This window comes from Lepidochelys kempii, chromosome 20, assembly GCF_965140285.1.
Source record: "Lepidochelys kempii isolate rLepKem1 chromosome 20, rLepKem1.hap1, whole genome shotgun sequence".
In the NCBI taxonomy this organism is placed as follows: Eukaryota; Metazoa; Chordata; order Testudines; family Cheloniidae; genus Lepidochelys; species Lepidochelys kempii.
Window position 1 is genome coordinate 8,690,358 of NC_136399.1, and position 21,006 is coordinate 8,711,363.

The 21,006-nt window shown below is 43.6% G+C and overlaps 1 protein-coding gene across 17 annotated transcripts in view; it reads left to right on the forward strand.

Annotated features, from left to right (window-relative positions):
- The window catches only part of BRD4 (bromodomain containing 4), a 228,352-nt gene that overhangs the window by 23,907 nt on the left and 183,439 nt on the right, over positions 1-21,006 (forward strand). For 11 of the 17 annotated variants that reach the window (XM_073319263.1, XM_078849691.1, XM_073319261.1 and 8 more), the window contains exons 2-3: positions 3,630-3,879; positions 5,427-5,558. The exons of 3 other annotated variants lie outside the window; for them this stretch is intronic. The gene's annotated coding sequence lies outside the window, so the exon portion shown is untranslated. Of the gene's footprint in view, positions 1-3,629; positions 3,880-4,134; positions 4,156-5,426; positions 5,559-21,006 lie in introns of all 17 variants that reach the window. 3 more of the 17 variants (XM_073319258.1, XM_073319264.1, XM_073319266.1) reach the window with 3 other exon arrangements.

Below are 21,006 nucleotides of genomic sequence, written 5' to 3' on the forward strand. Positions count from 1 at the left end.
TCACTTTCACCTCATATTCCTTTTGGGCTTTCTCAAATTGCTCGAGAGCTTTATTAGGAAAAGAGGCAGCCATTGTGTGTATTATTAATGCCAGTACTGAAAAGTGATTGTGGTGGAACTTGCCTGCAGCCCATTGAGACTCTTTTAAAATGACACATCTGATATCAATTGCATCTGAGCCTTTTAGGGTGCTCCTTTGTCATTTTACAGATACTTGTGCTTTAGTCATAGACTCAGAGAAATATAAGGCTGGAAGGAACCTCGAGGTCATCTAGTCCATCACCCCACCCCACTCTGGGGCAGGAGCAAGTATACCTTGACCATTCCTGACAGATATTTGTCTAACCTGTTCTTAAAAACCTCCAATGATGGGAATTCCACAACCTCCCTTGGAAGCCTGTTCCAGTGTTTAACTATCCTTGTTAGGTTTTTCCTAACATCCCTTGCTGTAGATTAAACTAATTATTTCTTTTCCTGTCTTCAGAGGTCATGGAGAACAATTGATTGTTGTCCTCTTTATAACTGCCCTTAACAGAGTTGAAGGCTGTTATCAGGTCTCCCCTCATTTGTCTCTTTTCAAGACTAAACATGCCCAGTTTTTTAACTTTTCCTTGTAGGTCAAGTTCTCTAAACTTTTGATCACTTTTGTTGCTCTCCTCTGGACTTCCTCCAATTCCTTCATATATTTTGTGAAGTGTGGACGACACAGTTGAGGCTTCACCATTGCAGAGTAGAGCAGGGCAGTTACCTCTTGTGTCTTACATACAACACCCTACAATGGAATTAACCTTTTTTGCAACTGCATCACATTGTTATGTTATATTCAATTTGTATTCCACTATAATCCCTGGATCTTTTTCAGCAGTACTACAACCTAGCCAGTTTTTCCCTATTTTGTATTTGTCATTTCATTTTTTCCTTCAGATGCATAATATTTTGTTCTTGTCTTTATTGAATTTCACCTTGTTGATTTCACACCAGTTCTCCAATATGTCAAGGTAATTTTGAATTCTAATCCTGTCCTCCAAAGTGCTTGCAACCCCTCCGAGCTTGGTTTCATCTGCACGTTTTATAAGCATATTCTCCACTCTATTATCAAAGCCAGAATGGTCCAACCTTTTCAGTGATGTGAGTTGTGTAGTTGTGCAGCACCTCTGTGGGCCACATATAAAAACAAAATGGTATCCTCCAGGCAGTGTGACCTCGCATGCACGCTGTGTGGAGGACACCATTTTGTCCCGCAGCAGACCTGCTCTACAAAATGGTGTCCTCCATTTGGCATGACCGTGCACATCTGATGTGTGTGAGGGTGTCATATTATAGAGCAGATCTGCTGCGTGGAGGACACGTTTCGGGGCTGGACAAAATTGTCTTGCAGGCCACGAGTTGGACTAGCCTGACCAAGTCATCAATGAAAATGTTGAATCGTACTGGATTTAGGATTGACCCCTTTGGGACCCCCACCTGATATGTCCCCCCAGTTTGACAGTGAACCATTGATAACTACTCTTGAAGTACAGTCTTTCAACCAGTTTATATTTATAGTAATTTAATCTAGAACACATTTCTCACATGACATTCTCATAAGCAAACTAGGGACTATCAAAAGCCTTAATAAAATCAAGACGTATCGTGTTTGCTCCTTCCCCTCATCCACTAGTCTAGGAACCTTATCAAAGATGGAAATTAGGTTGGTTTGGCATGTCTTGTTCTTGACAAATGCATATTAGCTGTTACTATTACTCAGTTGTCTTCTAGGTGCTTACAAATTGATTAATTTTTTCCTACTAAAATCTTTCCTAAAATTAAGCGTTTATATGCTCCTGTTCTCTCCTTGTCCTCTTTGTCTTTCTATTTTTCCTCTGTCTCTGGGGATATTCACCTCTCTTTTTGTCTCTAGTCCATTTACTTCCCTCAGCATGCTGAATCATGTTGCTACTGCTGTTTCAGAAAAGTTTTTCCAGAGCAATGTGGAACTGATTTCTGCCTCTCCTGGGTCACTCTGGTAATCTGAAGGGGGCTTCATTCTTTGTGCAATTTCACCTTTTAAGGGCTCTCTATGCACACACTAGTTTGGCTCAAAGAAGAGCAGACTGAAACTGATTAGGCTCAAATTACTTTGACTCTAACATTGCTGATGCTCCTCTTGCTGGAGGCATACTTCCTATGATATGCAATGGTGGTCTAGTCTGTGGAATTGTTCTGCGCGGGAATTTTGAAACAAGGCAATGATTGCAGGAACTTCATATTTCTTTGCTGAACTTAAGACCCCCCCAGACACACTGTTTAAAAGAATTACCAGCATTTATCATTTACAGGTAGTGATATTGCTTTAAAATAATTCATAGCCATACAGTTTGCTCAAGTGCACTAATTCCAGTTAAATTTGCTTCTAGGTATAAGTGATTCTAGTTCCTTCCTGACACTTTCTCAGAATACGTGAGATGGTAATCAAGTTGACATTTTGAACATGTGTAAACAAAATTATACTCCCAAAATCCTTAAAATTTTGGAAAGTCATGGGGGAATTGTTCTCAAATTATACAAAAGCCCTTTATACTGTTCCGGCGGTGTTAAGAGGCGTGGAAATAGCCTCAGAGAATGTTCCACCTTACATAGACCTGGCATGGGAGCTCTACAATACCATGTGTGCTTTCCAGTCCCCCAGCTTAGGGAGGGGACGTGTTGTAGGTATCAGAAGAGCATTGTACTATTATTATTCTCTGTTTCCTAGGGCCCTGGGAAGCAGTGTGTAAAGTTGGGGCAACCATGAGGCTGCCCTAATCTATATTGATGGCTGGCCTTCATTTCAGAATGCAGGGAGCACAAAACAGGTTTAAAGCCACCTTTGTGCCTGCCCCCACTTCTGTCCTTGTCTCAAGTGCAGGAATGGAGTAACTGAATCAAGCCCATTCAGATTTTTTCCTTGTCTTTTTTGAAATCCATTTTAATTCAGATTGTATAAGTGACAGTGGATTGTTGAACATAAGGTGAAACTTCTTAATGTTTGAGTCTTATCTTTGCCTTATTTTTTCAGCTCTGACTTTCCTTGTGTCAGAGTCATTGGCAAACAGTGGATATCCTTTTCTTCTATGTACTTTCAGCTATGGGCTTCTTGAACGCTAAAAGAGCCCTGTTTTCAAAACCATCTGCAAACATTCACTTACTGACAAAATGTAAGAGATGAAGTGTTCCCTGGGGGAGGTGTAATTTTCAGGAGTGCAAATTTGCTAATAGGTAGCTGCAGCAAATACATATACGCTAATAGAAACATTTGGGAACCAGTCATTCTTCCTTTTAAATATGCTAGTTTGTAAAAAGTGGCTGTAGTTCAGTCAGTGAGCTTGTTTGTAAAGAAGTGGTTTAATAGACCAGCTCCACTGAGAGAGAAAACTTAATTGTTCAGTATCACTGCTTGGAAGACTATGTACACAGAGTCCTATTTCACTAGGCTGGTGCTTAATAGATGCAATTGGCGTAGACTTAAAAGTTCACATCTCTGTTTTTGCAAAGCCAGAGCAATTTGGGATTCTCCATATTCATCTTAATGTTTGAGTAGGTGTTTGTGCAACAGGTTTGGCACTGAGTAGATCAGTGGTCTCCAAACTTTTTGGCTCGCGCATTCCCAGGGTGAAGACCTGCCACAGGCGCGCTGCCGAAGGAAGAAGACCGGAAGACCAGCCGCAGGCGGGCTGCCGGAGGGGAACACCAGCTGTGGACGTGCAGAGCTGCTGCCGAAGGAAAAAAAAAGAACGGCGGAGTGCTGTCTGGCGGCACTCCTGCTGCCGCGCACCTCCTGGGATCATCTCGCGCACCCTCTGGGGTGCGCGCACCCCAGTTTGGAGACCACTGGAGTAGATGATGAAATACACAGCAATAGTAAGTGCTAGCATTGAAAATAGCTGAGGTAAATCACTTGGTCCCTCTAACAAGCTTGCTGCTAGGTCATTTTAAGTGTTGTAAAAGATCACATTTCAATATTAATATTAAATCAAAAGGCAAAAAACCAAAACCCTACCCTGTTAATATAAAAATAAATTTCCCCTATTTAATTTTTCTGCCTGCAAGTCAATGTTGTCAGTGCTATTTTATTGTGAGTCTTGTGATAGTTGGCTTTTTTCCCTTAAATCCCAGCTCTTCGAAGCATGAGATCAGGTGAGAATCGCCATGCTTTTTTTTTTAATGAAAGTGTCTGCCCTTCATGGTTGCAGAGAAAATCTTGAAAAGTAACCAGAGTGTAGTCTATGACAAAAAAAAAATTCAGAGAGTAAATAAAAAGAAACAAATACTTTTTAAAATCTTGTCTCATTTTTTGGGTGCTGACTTGTGATTTTTGAGTGGTTGGAGGTGGCAATACCAAAATCTTGCTGCTCCCCTAGTCATGAAATGAACAATTGCTGATAGCTACATAGAAGATGAGCCTCCATTCCCTCCCTGCTGGTGCTGTGTGATAGATGACAAAGATGCTCTGAAACCCCAGCTCCATGTAAAATAGAGAGAGAATGTGCCACTCAGTCTTTTTACGATGAGTCCTTCAAACTTAGAAATGTTGTGTTATGGTTCAAGGAAAGGAATATGAGCATGTTTACATTTTTTGGGCTTTCCTTTAGCTTATTTCAAAAGAAGATGGATCCTAGATTCCAGGCTGTCCTCCTAATAAGACCTTACTCCCCAACACCCCCAAATTCCATTTTAGTTGTGGATATAACCCAGTGGTGCCCTAATTTTTCCTGTTGCAGCCCCACCCCTGACCAGTAATGGAATCTGTCTCCCCCCCCCCCCCATTACTGTACAGTTGGCTCAGCTGAGGAGCTTGGGATGAAGGCAGAGCTGGGGGCAGAACTAAGAATAGAGAAGGGAGCTGGGGCTAGGGGCAGAGCTGGCCTGATGGCAGAGGGGGAATGAAGGCAGATCGGGGCTGCAGCTGGGACTGGAGTTGGGTTGCAGGCACAGTGGACCTGGGCGGCACTCCCCCCTTTGCCCCTGAAAGGGGCCTGGACTAGACACCCCCCTCCCCCCCACCAGGACCTGGCCCAGCCTGGACTTCCTGAACCCAGCCCCGGCATGGCTGTTGCAGCCAGGATGCCCCTCCCTGAACCCAATCCTGGCTGGGCCTGCGTGGGCCAGGGGAGTGGCGCCTATCCTGTGGCCCCAGCCCAGGTGCTGCTGTGGGGAGAGAGCTGGGAGGAGTCTTCTCTCCTCTCTGTAGCCCTGGAGCACCCTCCTGCACCCCAAACCCCTCATCCCCCAGCCCCACCCCAGAGCCCGCACCTCCAGCCAGAGCCCTTACCCCCTGCTCCGCAATGCTCTGTCCCAGCCCTGAGCCCCTCCCACACTCTGAACCCCTTGGCCCCACCACCCACTGGATTTTATGTGCACTGATATGAAGGTGATGTGTGTCATAACAAAATTTATTCTGCACATAGGTGGGAAAAATTAGAGGGAACACTGCTAACCAGTTTTGGAATTTTACTACACAGTACAGTAGAACAACAGATTACCTGACAAAGAGTCATCAAGTTGCTTCTTTCCAGAAACCAAAGAGAATGGTGAAATAGGTAATTACAGAACTGCAGTAGGTTGTTTGATATTAAAGTTCCATCTTCATGTATATTGACTTGTGAACTCCAGAACATTAGAGACAGCTGTTTGAAATACACTAGCAGAGACTCTGAAGTAGAGCATGACACAGAAACAGTAATCTCCACAAACTCTGCTTCCATGGTGTGCGTGACTGTTGGCCACATAGGGCTGCGCCTTGGCTACTGGTCCTCTTGCCATTTTCCTTAGGTTGCATTTGCTAGCCAAATCCTGCTAAAACTGCACTTTCATGCTTGGTAGTACTAAAATGCCCATGATATGTTGGATCAGCATTTACTTATCTATTTGGCAATATGGATCAGCAAACTCTTTCTGACATCACTCCAGTGGGCACAAGGCTTTGAGCTCGTTAGTGGCTGTGTTAGGCAGGAATCATCAATATTCTTTTTCCCAGTGCTGTGTACAGACATTTTGGATGATATGAGGCAGAAAACACCCTCTGGTGCTATCCAATGCCTTTTGTTTCAGGAGCTTTTTGCCAACCATAGATCATGGTTAAGGCTATGTTTTAGTCACAGGTATTTTTAATAAAAGGCATGGACAGGTCACGGGCAGTAAACAGAAATTCACGGCCTGTGACCTGTCCATGACTTTTACTATATACCCTTGACTAAAACTTGTGGGGGAGGGGTTCTGGGGCAAGTGGGTGGGTGGGTTGGCGGGCTGGGGCAGGTTCCCTACTCAGTTCCTGGGAATAGGCGACCTCCAACTCCTAGCTCCACATGCTGCCTTTGCTCCGCCCCAAGCCCCAGTTCTGCAGCTCCCAATGGCTGGGAACTGCGGCCGATGGGAGCTGCAGAGGTGGTGCCTGCAGGCAGAGGCAGCACATGGAGCTAGACCTGAGCCCCCCCAGGTAAGCACAGTCCCGCACCCCTGCCCTGAGCCCCCCCACACCCAAACTCCTGCTGCTGGGGTGTGTGTGTGGGGGGGCATGAGACTGCCCTGGCAGTGGCTGGTGTGCCTGGCCCGGGGACAGCCTGAGCAGCTCAGACAGCCCCCGGGCCTGGTGTACCGGCTGTTGCAGAACCATGGAGGTCATGGAGCCTTAATCATGATTCCTACATAGACCAACTGATGGAAGCTGCCTTCACTCCACACTAGATAAATTTAAAGTCAGTGGCATTTAAATCTGGAAGCTTTCTACATGCTGGGCCTGATGAAGTTTGTGTTCAAACTGGCTTCCTTATCGCTCCAGATCTCTCTAAGTTTAGACTTACACCCACTAGGATAAGTGAATCTCCCCCAACATCCTCTTCCCAATATGCAGGAAAACCTGATAATTTTAAATGTAGTGATGTTATCCTCAATGGATTGTGATCACCTTTAATGCTTGTACTTTAAGGTTGGGGGTACTAGGGAATTAGTTGTCTCAAGTCCTGAACGTGGTCAAAGGAGGGAGAGAAGGTGTGGCCCACACAGTTTAGCTTTTGAACTGTGGTTGTAGATTTTTCTTTGTGGTCAGTTCACAATGTTCTAGTCATGGCATTTAGATAAACAAAGAAGTACAAAAAGTCAGTCTAAGCCTGGAATCAGGTCTTTGGCCTTGGTTGATCTCATGCAACTTGATTGATTGTATGTAGCTTGATTACTTGGCAAGGATTTTCAATATTCCTGTTGATTGGCTGACTAGAATACAGATTCATTTAGGTGATTTGGGAGCTAGTATTCAAGTCTGCCTGTTCTCTCTGATCTCGTGTGTGCTAAAGAAAATCCAAGGTGGTAGGATTTAAATTATTCTCATTGCTTTTGTGCTGTGCTATATAGACCTGCTACTTTAATTTATCATGTCAAGAGTTCATTTGCCGCCCTACCCGAAGTCCAGTCAGTTATAAACGACTAATAAACTTTTTGCTAGTGGCCAGTTCCTTTTAGATTTGAGATTTTATGTCCAAGTTATTGTCATCCTCTTGAAGAGCAAAGAGCATTGCACTTTGACAGATTCACTTTGTCTGGCTTTTATGTAGGGCCCATGTAATCCTGAAGAGAGCCTTCATTTCCTATAGTTTAGACTTCCTTCAGGTACAAAGACAAGGCCGGTCTTAGTATTGTATCTGAAAAGCTAGACTTGGGAATTATCCATTCCTTATATTTCAGAAGATCTTTAACCACCAATCTAAAAAGGAATGATTCTGGCAGATCCTCAACCTGATCTGGATTCTGTATATTCTACTAATGCAGAATGAACTTCTTGTGGCCTAGCGAGCTCCAGATCCTGGTTGAAGGCTTTCCGATTAAACTGTCCTAAAGGTGCCTAGTATTCCAACACATCTTCCCATCAGAGCTCTCAGCAAGTTCATGTTCCCTCTGTCAGCTAAATTGGGAGGGGATTTGCAGAAGATCTGTGTAGAAAGGTAGCTGATTCAACCTACAGTTAGATGAGTCACTGTCAAAGTCTCTTTCTTCCCTAAGTACTATGGGCTAGTGATCCCTGCAACTTAAGAGTCCCATTGCTTCATGAGTGGATCAGGTACAGCTAGGAGGATTTTTCCCTACTTATAAACTATTTAATGTCATGGAGCCTGCCCTTGCTTCTTAGTGCTTGGTATCCTATTTCTGGTTATATTGTTAAAATGTTACTTGTTATGGAAGTTTAACTATGATGCTATGAAAAGAACTTGATTGGTTCCTGCGTAATCCAGCCAGTAGAATAGCGCTGACAGGCAGAAAAACTAAATCTGGCTATTTGTCCATCTGCCTACTGAAATGATGGGATTGGAGAACAGTCTGTTTTATTGAAAAGGTAGTTGGCACAAACCTTATTTTCAGGAAATCAAAATCTCCCTACTTCATTTTGGTACTCTGGGAGGATGATGGAATGTGAACTGTGCCTCTAACATAGTTGCTCCTCAGCACAGCAGAATGGAATTATGATGTGATTGGAATAACAGAGACTTGGTGGGATAACTCACATGACTGGAGTACTGTCATGGATGGATATAAACTGTTCAGGAAGGACAGGTAGGGCAGAAAAGGTGGGGGAGTTGCATTGTATGTAAGAGAGCAGTATGACTGCTCAAAGCTCTGGTATGAAACTGCAGAAAAACCTGATTCTCTGGATTAAGTTTAGAAGTGTGAGCAACAAGGGTGACGTTGAGGTGGGAGTCTGCTCTCGACCACCGGACCAGGGGGATGAGGTGGTCAAGGCTTTCTTCCGACAACTAATGGAAGTTACGAGATCACAGGCCCTGGTTCTCATGGGAGACTTCAGTCTCCCTAATATCTGCTGGGAGAGCAATACAGCGGTGCACAGACAATCCAGGAAGTTTTTGGAAAGTGTAGGGGACAATTTCCTGGTGCAGCTAGGAAGGAATTTCCTGGAGGAACCAACTAGGGGCAGAGCTCTTCTTGACCTGCTGCTCACAAACCGGGAAGAATTAGTGGGGGAAGCAAAAGGTGTATGGGAACCTGGGAGGCAGTGACCATGAGATGGTCGAGTTCAGGATCCTGACACAAGGAAGAAAGGAGAGCAGCAGAATATGGACCCTGGACTTCAGAAAAGCAGACTTTGAGTCCCTCAGGGAACTGATGGGCAGGATCCCCTGGGAGAATAATATGAGGGGGAAAGGAGTCCAAGAGAGCTGGCTGTATTATAAAGAATCCTTATTGAGGTTACAGGGACAAACCATCCCGATGTGTAGAAAGAATAGTAAATATGGCAGGCGACCAGCTTGGCTTAACACTGAAATCCTTGCTGATCTTAAACACAAAAAAGAAGCGTATAAGAAGTGGAAGATTGGACAAATGACCAGGGAGGAGTATAAAAATATTGCTCAGGCATGCAGGAGTGAAATCGGGAAGGCCAAATCACACCTGGAGTTGCAGCTAGCAAGAGATGTTAAGAGTAACAAGAAGGGTTTCTTCAGGTACGTTAGCAACAAGAAGAAAGTCAAGGAAAGTGTGGGCCCCTTACTGAATGAGGGAGGCAACCTAGTGACAGAGGATGTGGAAAAAGCTAATGTACTCAATGCTTTTTTTGCCTCTGTCTTCATGAACAAGGTGAGCTCCCAGACTACTGCACTAGGCAACACAGCGTGGGGAGGAGGTGACCAGCCCTCTGTGGAGAAAGAAGTGGTTTGGGACTGTTTAGAAAAGCTGGACGAGCACAAGTCCATGGGGCCGGATGCGCTGCATCCGAGAGTGCTAAAGGATTTGGCGGATGTGATTGCAGAGCCATTGTCCATTATCTTTGAAAACTCATAGCGATCGGAGGAGGTCCCGGACGACTGGAAAAAGGCTAATGTAGTGCCCATCTTTTAAAAAGGGAAGGAGGAGGATCCGGGGAACTACAACCAGTCAGCCTCACCTCAGTCCCTGGAAAAATCATGGAGCAGGTCCTCAAGGAATCAATTCTGAAGCACTTAGAGGAGAGGAAAGTGATCAGGAACAGTCAGCATGGATTCACCAAGGGCAAGTCATGCCTGACTAATCTAATTGCCTTCTATGACGAGATAACTGGCTCTGTGGATGAGGGGAAAGCAGTGAACGTGTTATTCCTTGACTTTAGCAAAGCTTTTGACATGGTCTCCCACAGTGTTCTTGCCAGCAAGTTAAAGAAGTATGGGCTGGATGAATGGACTATAAGGTGGATAGAAAGCTGGCTAGATTGTCGGGCTCAACGGGTAGTGATCAATGGCTCCATGTCTAGTTGGCAGCCAGTATCAAGTGGGAGTGCCCCAAGGGTCGGTTCTCGGGCCGATTTTGTTCAATATCTTCCGTAATGATCTGGAGGGGGTGTGTGTATTGAACCCTCAGCAAGTTTGCAGATGACACTATACTGGGAGGAAAGGTAGATACGCTGGAGGGTAGGGATAGGATATAGAAGGCCGTAGACAGATTAGAGGTTTGGGCCAAAAGAAATCTGATGAGGTTCAACAAGGACAAGTGCAGAGTTCGGCACTTAGGACGGAAGAATCCCATGCACCGCTACAGACTAGGGACCGAATGGCTAATCTGCAGAAGAGGACCTGGGGTTACAGTGGACGAGAAGCTGGATATGAGTCAACAGTGTGCCCTTGTTGCCAAGAAGGCCAATGGCATTTTGGGATGTATATGTAGGGGCATTGCCAGCAGATTGAGGGACGTGATTGTTCCCTTTTATTCGACATAGGTGAGCCCTCATCTGGAGTACTGTGTCCAGTTTTGGGCCCCACACTACAAGAAGGATGTGAAAAAATTGGAAAATGTCCAGCGGAGGGCCACAAAAACGATTAGGGGAGTGGAACACATGACTTATGAGGAGAGGCTGAGGGAACTGGGATTGTTTAGTCTGCGGAAGAGAAGAATGTGGGGGTATTTGCTAGCTGCTTTCAACTACCTGAAAGGGGGTTCCAAAGAGGATGGATCTAGACTGTTCTCAGTGGTAGCAGATGACTGAACGAGGAGTAATGGTCTCAAATTGCAGTGGGGAGGTTTAGGTTGAATATTAGGAAAAACTTTTTCACTAGGAGGGTGGTGAAGCACTGGAATGCGTTACCTAGGGAGGTGGTGGAATCTCCTTCCTTTGAAGTTTTTAAGGTCAGGCTTGACAAAGCCCTGGCTGGGATGATTTAGTTGGGGATTGGTCCTGCTTTGAGCAGGGGGTTGGACTAGATGACCTCCTGAGGTCCCTTCCAACCCTGATAGACTATGATTCTGTGAATGTTTGGGGTCCTGAGTTCATGGTCCTGGTTGATACAGTACAGATCAAAATGGATTTGGGGGGGAGAAGGGGTCAAGAGATTAAATGATTTTTCCTGAGGTGACATGGGAAGTTTGTGGTTTGTTTTGGAATTTGAACCCAGATTTCCTGAATCCTAGTTCAGTGCATTAATCACAAAAAAATTCTCCCTGTCCGTAAAACCTAATCTTTCCAAGCCTATATATTGCTGAAACTAAACCAGTAAAGTGCAGCTGCCTGGTTTGCATTAGGTGTGAATGTCACCTGTTGCTGTGGAAACAAAAAAGTTCCTTAGGGGGTAAAAAAAGGAACTGACTTTTAAAAGTTTTGATTTATATTCATAATTCAAGACTAAATATGTGTAGCTGGCAGATTGTTAGCTGCAGAAGCTATGTTACTTCCTTTTAAATAAAAACAACCAAACTATAATTTATAATGTCCTGCAGCCTATACTCAAAAAACCTTATAACAGGATTCAAAATCACACAGTCTTCCTATGTAGTGAATCTGAGGCTATTAATTTCTCACTGCTGATAAAACATTGATTTGACTGCCCCTCCACTGCAGTCTGAGGATGCAGGGAACAGAACTTGCAAAGCCAGAAGGGTAAAGACACACTGGCATTACACATGAACTTAGGTAGAGTTTGATCTCTTGATCCCTAAACTAGCAGAGTGGATGAAGACAGAGGTAGCACTTTCTGTGGTGTCTTGTAGTCAGTTTTTCTAATGGTTGACTAAAGATCAGTCCTCAACAAGAGAAGTGACCTCTAAGGTCTTGTCTACACTACACAGTTTTGTCCACCAGTGGAGGTATACACACTGCAGTGCTCCTTCTGCTGACAAAGGTGTCCTGCTTTGCCAGCAAAATAAAACCACCTTGATGAGAGGCATTGAGCTATTTGCTGCAAAGTTATATTGACAAAGTGTTAGTGTAGACACTGCGTTTTTTTATGTTGCTGTAAATGGCCTCCAGGAGGTGTCTCACAATGCCCATCCTGATTGCTCTGGTCAGCAGTTCAAACTCCTCTGCCCAGCACCCAGGTGCACAGGCTTCTGCCCTTCCCCCTTTAAAGACCTGGGAATTTTTGAAATTCCACTTCCTGTTTCCTTGGTGTGGAGAGCTCACATTGTCTTTTCCCAGCTGACCATGGCAGCTCCACGCATCAACACTCGCACTTGGAGCATATGAGTTGTTGGATCTGCTGGTGCTGTGGGGAGAGAAGACTGTGCAGTCCCAGCTCCACTCCAGGAGTGTTGATACCTACAGTCAGATTTCTCGTGGCTTGTTGGGTAAGAGCTACGAATGGGATATGCATCAGTGCTGTGTGAAGATAAGAGCTGAGGCAGGCATACCAGATGGCAAGGGAGGTAAACCATCGCTCTGGTGCTGCGCCGAAGACCTGCTGCTTCTAAAAGGAGCTGGATGCCATCCTTGGCGGCAGCCCCACCTCCCCTGCCAAGAGCCCCTTGGACACTTTGGTGGGGCTGGAGGCTGCAGACAGTGGACTCAGCCCAAAGGACGAAGTTGTGCATGAGGAGGTCGAGCTGGGAGGACTATGTGGCGCACACGACAGGGTCATCTAGTGGCATGGCAAGTGAGGACCTCTCTTACACTCTGGAGGTGTCTAGCCCAGGGATTCTCAAACTGGGGGTTGGGACCCCTCGTGAGCTGTCGGCCTCCACCTCAAACCCCGCTTTGCATCCAGCATATATAATGGTGTTAAATATATTAAAAAGTGCTTTTAATTTGTAAGGGGGGTTGCACTCAGAGGCTTGCTATGAAAAGGGGTGAAAAGGGTCACCAGTACAAAAGTTAGAACCACTGGTCTAGCCAGTCCATCTGGCGGTCCATCTCTGTTGTTGACGAAACTGTATAGTGTGGACAAGGCCTGAGAGACATTAGGGCTTTGGTAATCAGAGAGGAAAGGGCAGGTCATGATTCAATCATTCCTGTTCCAGAAAAAGTAGAGTCAAGAAAAAAAGCTCAATACTGGGTTTTTATCTTTCTCAAACTCTCCCTCTTTTCTGTCATAGATGGGAGGCTTAAGGGGTGAAGGAGACCGCCAGAAAAAAAGGGTGTGGGGGAGAGGCACTGGAAAAGTGGATTGCATAACTTGAAAAGGGCAGGTGTGAGAGTATTACTGTTAGTTGAATTGGTAGCTAAAAGACACTTTAATTCACATGGCACAAAGTTACATATTGGTGAGCCACCTCCACTAGGCACAACTTGAGAGGGCAGTGGTTTCTGGGACAGGTAAAAGCTTTTAATTGCTTCTATTTGTGGGCATCTAATACTAAACAAAGTACCCTGACAAGAAGCATTCTCTGTAAACAGTATCCTATTACAACAAAGGAACATTGCATAGCCTTTAGTTTGAAGGCATATGTTTACAAATGTTCTAACCTTGTGTATGTTAGATGCTTATTTGTAGAATTCCAAAAGAATGCTGTTAAGACTGAGGGAAAAAATCCAGGCATTTGTATAGGTTCTGGCATTTAAAGGTGGACTGGAAAGTTAAATGGAAAATATATATTTTTAAATATAAACCAATCCCTCAACCAATAACTTTCCTTGTAACTCAGATTGCCTCTAAAAAAGTCAGACTTGTTCTGCTGCTCTCACCATGCTATGTGCAGGAGTAGTTTGATCTGGCCTCCCAACTTCCTGAACCACATTCCCAGTGCTTTGAGATTCTCCTCTGTTTGGGAATAAGCTACAAGCTCTTCTTTAACAGTATAACTGCATTCACACTAAAGGTTGTATCATATTAACTATACTGCACAGTTAAATTGGTACAACTTTTGTTTGTAGGCAAGCCACAAGAGAACACTGTCACTAGACTTTGTTGGAAGCTCCATCCTTGGTATCTGCTTTGGCTTAGTCATTTGGCTGAGTAAGTATTCGATTAAAATGTTAGAACTCTGCTAGTTTAATATTCTGTATAAAAATGACAGGTTTCAGAGTAACAGCTGTGTTAGTCTGTATTCTCAAACAGAAAAGGAATACTTGTGGCACCTTAGAGACTAACCAGTTTATTTGAGCATAAGCTTTCGTGAGCTACAGCTCACTTCATCACTAACCCAGGAACCTATCCTTGCAACAAAGCCCGTTGCCAACTATGCCCACATATCTATTCAGGGGACACCATCACAGGGTCTAATAACATCAGCCACACTATCAGAGGCTCGTTCACCTGCACATCCACCAATGTGATATATGCCATCATGTGCCGGCAATGCCCCTCTGCCATGTACATTGGTCAAACTGGACAGTTTCGACGTAAAAGAGTAAATGGACACAAATCAGATGTCAAGAATTATAACATTCATAAACTAGTCGGAGAATACTTCAGTCTCTCTGGTCACGTGATTACAGACATGAAAGTCGCTATTTTACAACCAAAAAACTTCAAATCCAGACTCCAGCGAGAAACTGCTGAATTGGAATTCATTTGCAAATTGGATACAATTAACTTAGGCTTGAATAGAGACTGGGAGTGGCTTAGTCATTATGCAAGGTAGCCTATTTCCCCTTGTCTCCCCCCCCCCCCCCCCCCCGACGTTCTTGTTAAACCCTGGATTTGTGCTGGAAATGGCCCACCTTGATTATCATACACAATATGAGGAGAATGGTCACTTTGGATAAGCTATTACCAACAGGAGAGTGAGTTTGTGTGTGGGGGGGAGGGGGGAGTGAGAGAACCTGGATTTGTGCTGGAAATGGCGCACCTTGATTATCATACACATTGTAAGGAGAGTGATCACTTTAGATAAGCTATTACCAGCAGGAGAGTGGGGTGGGAGGAGGTATTTTTTCATGCTTTGTGTGTATATAATAAGATCTTCTACACTTTCCACAGTATGCATCCGATGAAGTGAGCTGTAGCTCATGAAAGCTTATGCTCAAATAAATTTGTTCGTCTCTAAGGTGCCACAAGTACTCCTTTTCTTTTTGTATAAAAATGGTGGTTTCTTGGGTGATGAAGCTGTGTTGTGCCTCCCTTGTGACTGTGCAAATAAGGGCAAGAATAAACCATGTAACTTGATCGCTTTTCTTAACCGTCGTCATCATGTTCCTATTACGCCTCTGGCATTTAGGGCAGTGACAAAGCTCCTCCACTCCTGTCTGTTTCTGGCAAGTCTTTCAATAGTTTCCCAGCTGTGCCCCAGATTTTTCAGCTCTGCTTCCACAGCTCTTCGCCATGTTGTTTTCAGGCAGCTTTGTTTTCGCTTGCCTTTACGTGTCCATATTATTGCTACTCTGGTGATGGAATAAGTTTCCATCTGAAGCACATGATCGATCCATCTCCAATGCCTCCTGGTAATGATGGAGCTCAGATCCTCTTGGCTGCACTGTATCAGTAGATCTTGGTTGGAGATTGTTCTGGGCCAAAAGATATGGAGGATTTTTCTGAGGCGGGTTGTATGGAATGAAGAGAGTTTGGAAATGTCATACTTTCTCATTCCCCAGCATTCTGCACTATAAAGTAGTGTTGAAAGTACACAGCTCTAATAAATCTTGAGTTTGGTTTTGGTGTTGTATTTTGATGATTTCCAGACTGTATTTAAGCTCCTGAAGGTGTTCTTGGCTTTATTGAGTTTGTTCCGGATGTTCTGGCTTGTTCCACCGTCCTGGCTGATGGTGCTGCCCAACCACACACATCTTAAATATGTAACTCTTCACCAATAATGATCAAGTCCTAGAGTTAGAAACAGCTCTGCTTATAACTTCTGGCATAAATACTCTCTCATATGTCAAGAGATATGAGAGAGTATTTATGCCAAAAGTTATAAGCAGAGCTGTTTCTAACTCTAGGACTTTATCCTTATAACTGCATCCCCAAATATGATTTGCCTTTTGGTAAGGCAGCTTCTTGCTCTACTCTTTGGTCAGCTGCTTTGCTTCTTATTTTTCCCCTCCTGGGATTATTCTTTTCTTTATTTTTGTCTGAAAGTACAGCTCATTTAAGTATGCTGCATGTTTAACACACCATCTTTTTGCCCTCATCTCTGATTCATATCTGTTTTTCAGATGTTTCCTTTGACCTGATCTTGAGTTGCCCTTTGTTCCCAGGGGTCAGTCACTTCTTCAAGAAACCTAACCATTTGGGAGTTGGTGTTCTTTTATAGATAATCAATATGGTGTAAGTACACCACACTCCACAGTGTTAGTCCTTGTTCACAAGAAAAGAAACGGAAGGGGAAGAGCACAAGAATACGTTTGGGTTGAGGGAGAATATAATGAGATAAAGCTAGTAGAAAAAGACTAAGTATAAAATAGATGATTATAGAGTTCATCTTAAAATTAGGTCTGGTTTAGAAGCTCTTTTCTGAGTTTAGTAGTTCACTTTGTGCTTGCAGTATTCATAGGCTATGTAAATACTACATTAACACATCATTCAATTTGAAATTAACTGCAAAAAAACACAGAAAATTCACAGCTAAATATCAACTGCAAAAAAATTTGCTTGCTTGTTGCTTTTACTGCTTTATTACTTACAAAGACTGAGTTTTCTCCTCAAAATTTTCCTTTACTGCCCAAGTCTTGTCTTCCATATTTTCATCAGAGAGCTTTTGGGGGACCTCAGAACTAGAGTGGAAACTGAGCTTTTACCTGGGAAGGATTGAAATGTTGCCTTTCCCTCAGAGCTCTTCTCCCAAGTACTTGTCAGGAGTTTAAGTTAAAAACCCCAGTGCCCCTTCCTTCCTTTTGTTTTGAGGCAGTCTGACTAACTGCAGTTCCCTTACTTGCACAAATATCTCACTTGAGTTGTTGGTCATTAGTTTTGCAGTCATGATTCATTAGCAAAATCAGGGAAATCAAGGCCTGATATGAAAAGTGCGAGGTGGGGGAACACCATGTATTTATGCAACTTTTATGCATTCAGGAGAAAATGTATTTGTTCCTTTGTAGTTAAGCGTTAAGTTTCCCACAACTTCTATAACTATGCCCACTTGTGAATTTGTATTACAAAAGGCCATATGCATTATGACCTTACAGTATATGTGCACTTAAGGTTCCTTCTGTGCTGCATGATTGGCTGAAACATTTGTCCTGCAATACTGGTATAACACAAGGTTCCATCTGCGTTACAAAATGGAACTGTCTCCTTAAGTCTTGGGCATGTACATCTCTTTAGTAAGATTTGGGGGAAAGGTCCCACCTATGCAACGGGACTCTGTACCATGTTGTATTTGGGTGTCCTGATATGGTGGTAACTGTAATGCAGATGGGGCCTAAAATTCTAGAAAATTGCACTGTTGCTGACTCTCATGGTAGTTGGTGTTTTTCTTAAAGCCCCAGCTCCTGAAGTCATGTGAATACGAGATCCCCAGTTTTCTTTTTTTTTTTTTCAAAGTAAGTTTATTGTGGAGAAAAGCTTGAAAACATAAACCCCCAAGAGGCTAAAAAACTAAAGGCAAATAAGAGAGCCCAAAACTTATTTTAAAATCTGAGTTTTAAGCAGTTGTATGAGTTCATGGTCTGAGTTATGATTTTTGAACACCTGTTGGCTTCTCTCTTTTCTCCTATAATGTATTTTTTCCAATTAATATGTCACTGGAATGTAAATAATATCCCTGTTATGCATACATTCAAGATGGACCATCAAAATTGTTGTGGGAGTGTCTGCTCTGAATTTACTGACATCTGTACATGAATTCTCAACATGCCATCCTCCTCCCATCCTCAAAAGTCTTTCCTATTCTTTGGAAGATTCCCATTCAGGTATTATCATCAGACTTAACATTGCTTTGTCTGGGTTATGAGGAGGTGAACCCTCCCCTCCAAAATCTTGTTAGTTCATATTCAGAATTCATGCTGAAGCTTTGGGACTGATTTTCCTCTCAAGGAATGTCTTCACTGCAAAGTTAACTCCTCCACATATACACCTCTGACCCAAGTTTAGTTGTGCTTTCATCCCAAGGTAACTGGTCGACCTGGGGCTGGAGGCTAAAGCCTGAACAAGGCTTTCACTAAAGTCGATGACTCACCCACTTTGCAGTGTGGACACAGGCTGAACCGCTTGAGTGCTGATAGTCCTCAGTATGCCCAGAAGGACAGACAAGTTCTCCCATAATTTACTGGTGTAGAATCAGATTGGCTCAGTTTACCTCAGCACAAAGAACCATGGTATGATCTCCTAGAAGTCCTAGTTGCCCACACTGGCGAGTGCAGCATCAGTGAGGGCCCCGTAACTTGAGTGCAGCTTTGCAGTGTGGCTGCTCACACCCAAGGCAGGTTAACATGGGTGCCAGTTTCCAAGTTAATTCTGCAGTGAAAAGACACAACCTAATTTACAACAGGTGTTGTGGAATCAGGTTCTCCATCCTGCATCACTGTTGCCTAGGTATGAGTTGTATTACTTGCACTGGGCCTCTTGCTGCAAGAAGTAGCTTTCTCAACATCCTGGATAACTGTTCCAGTTTTTTTAGAAGGGCAGAAAGTCTTTAATTACACTGATTATGCACTATTGTAACAATTACATGTATCTCAGAATGAGTGGTGATTCATTCTACTAATGGAATTCCTGGGTGAGAGGGTCAGTGCTAGTTGTAACTGAATTTTTCTTGTCTTTCTATTAGCGTAGATTGTGGCGGTGGTCAGACAAATGACAAACTACTGAAATAATGTATTGTTTCAGAGTAACAGCTGTGTTAGTCTGTATTTGCAAAAAGAAAAGGAGGACTTGTGGCACCTTAGAGATTAACCAATTTATTTGAGCATAAGCTTTCGTGAGCTATAGCTTATGCTCAGATAAATTGGTTAGTCTCTAAGGTGCCACAAGTACTCCTTTTCTTTTTGAAATAATGTATTGGTGTTCCATGTCCTGTTCCTTCAGCGATTCCAGATCAGACGTATCTATTTCAAAACCAGGATTCTTTATAATTGCTGGAGCAGCAAATTCTACCTAGGACTTGAAATAGAACAGGTTCTTTAAAGTTCCACTTGTACGCTCAAGGAACGTTCATGGCAATTTTTAAAAATCTTCTAGACAGCAGTGTCTGGGTCACTTACCCCCTCTTCCCTCTCCTCTTGGGCAGGATTCTTGTTTATCCTTCTGGGCATGATTCCCTATGTATTCTTAGAAGGTGCAGTGAGATGGAATATCACTTGATATCCTTAATGCTTATCTTGTCAGTTTTTTTTTCCTTGTTCTGCCTCTTTGGGAGCTATCATTTGTAGTTTCAGTCAGATATATATATATTTTTTTTAAGAGGAAGGGTGCCCATAGGTCAAAGATATTGTTTAGGACTTACTCATGTTGCAGGTGACGAGGCTCTTCAAACCTAGTTGACCAAGTCAGGTACAGTGGAAATCCAGTATTGATTTTAGAAATCCATTTGCCAAAGTGACAGCATGCCAGGTATAAACAGTGCTGTCCAGAATCTGAGTCCAGTGCCGAGGATCAAACATTGTTGATTCTCAAAAGTCGGTTGACAGAGTGGCCAGCGTACCTACATCCATCCAGGTTGAAGTTCAGTTCTGAGGATTTGGTCTTGCATAAGTTACACTGAAGTCCCCAGATCTGGAACCAATCTGGTGCTGAGGTTTCAGTGCCATAGAGTGCAAGGAGTTGCTCACCAATGTGTCTATGCCAAAATGGACCTCAGAGTCCGTGCTGGGGTTTCTTGGTGACCCAACTCTCATCCTACCCCGTCTGTGGCAAACTGCAACTTGTTTTGCCATTGATCCCTGTCTACTCCACATTTTGATTAAAAAACTAGAATGATATAAAATTAACATGGCACACATTAAATGGTTTACAAACTGGTAATATTAAACGGAATCATCAAGTGTGTATGTGTGTGTGCAGGGTACGGCTCTTCATCCAGTGCAATTTAACATTTTTATCTTTGACCTGGAAGAAAGCAAAAACATTATGGATAAAGTTTGCAGATAAGACAAAAATTGGAGGAGTGATAAATAAGGTTCAACAAGGACAGAGGGACGGGACGGGAAGAATCCCATGCACTGCTACAGGCTGGGGACCGACTGGCTATCCGCCAGTTCTGCAGAAAATGAGCCAACAGTGTGTCTTCGTTGCCAAAAAGGCTAAAGGTATATTGGGCTGCATTAGTAGAAGCATTGCCAGCGGATCATGGGAAGTGATTATTACCCTCTATTTGACACTGGTGAGGCCACATCTGGAGTACAGTAACTCCTCACTTAATGTTGTAGTTATGTTCCTGAAAAATGCTACTTTAAGCGAAACGATGTTAAGTGAATCCAGTTTCCCCGTAAAAATTACTGTAAACGGGGGGGTGACTAGATTCCAGGGAAATTTTTTTCGCCAGACAAAAGACATTATATATATATATATATACACACACACACACAGTTTTAAACCAACAGTTGAATACTGTACACAGCAATGATGATTGTGAAGCTTGGTTGAGGTGGTGGAGTCAGAGGGTGGGGTATTTCCCAGGGAATGCCTTGCTGCTAACTAACACTTGGCTGAGCCCTCAAGGGTTAACACATTGTTAATGTAGCCTCACACTCTGCAAAGCAACACGAATGGACGGAGGAGACACAATAGACACATGACAGTGGCTGCAGACATTCCCTGCGGAAACTGAACGTGATGATGAACCCACGCTATCCCGCTGGAGCACCACTCCCTCCACATTCCAAAGTGCCGGGTGGTGGGTGGGTGGGGGTGTGTGAGAGAGACAGACACACACACACTGTGTGACACACGCGCACTGTCTCTTTAAGTACACTGACCCCACTCTAAGTAGATC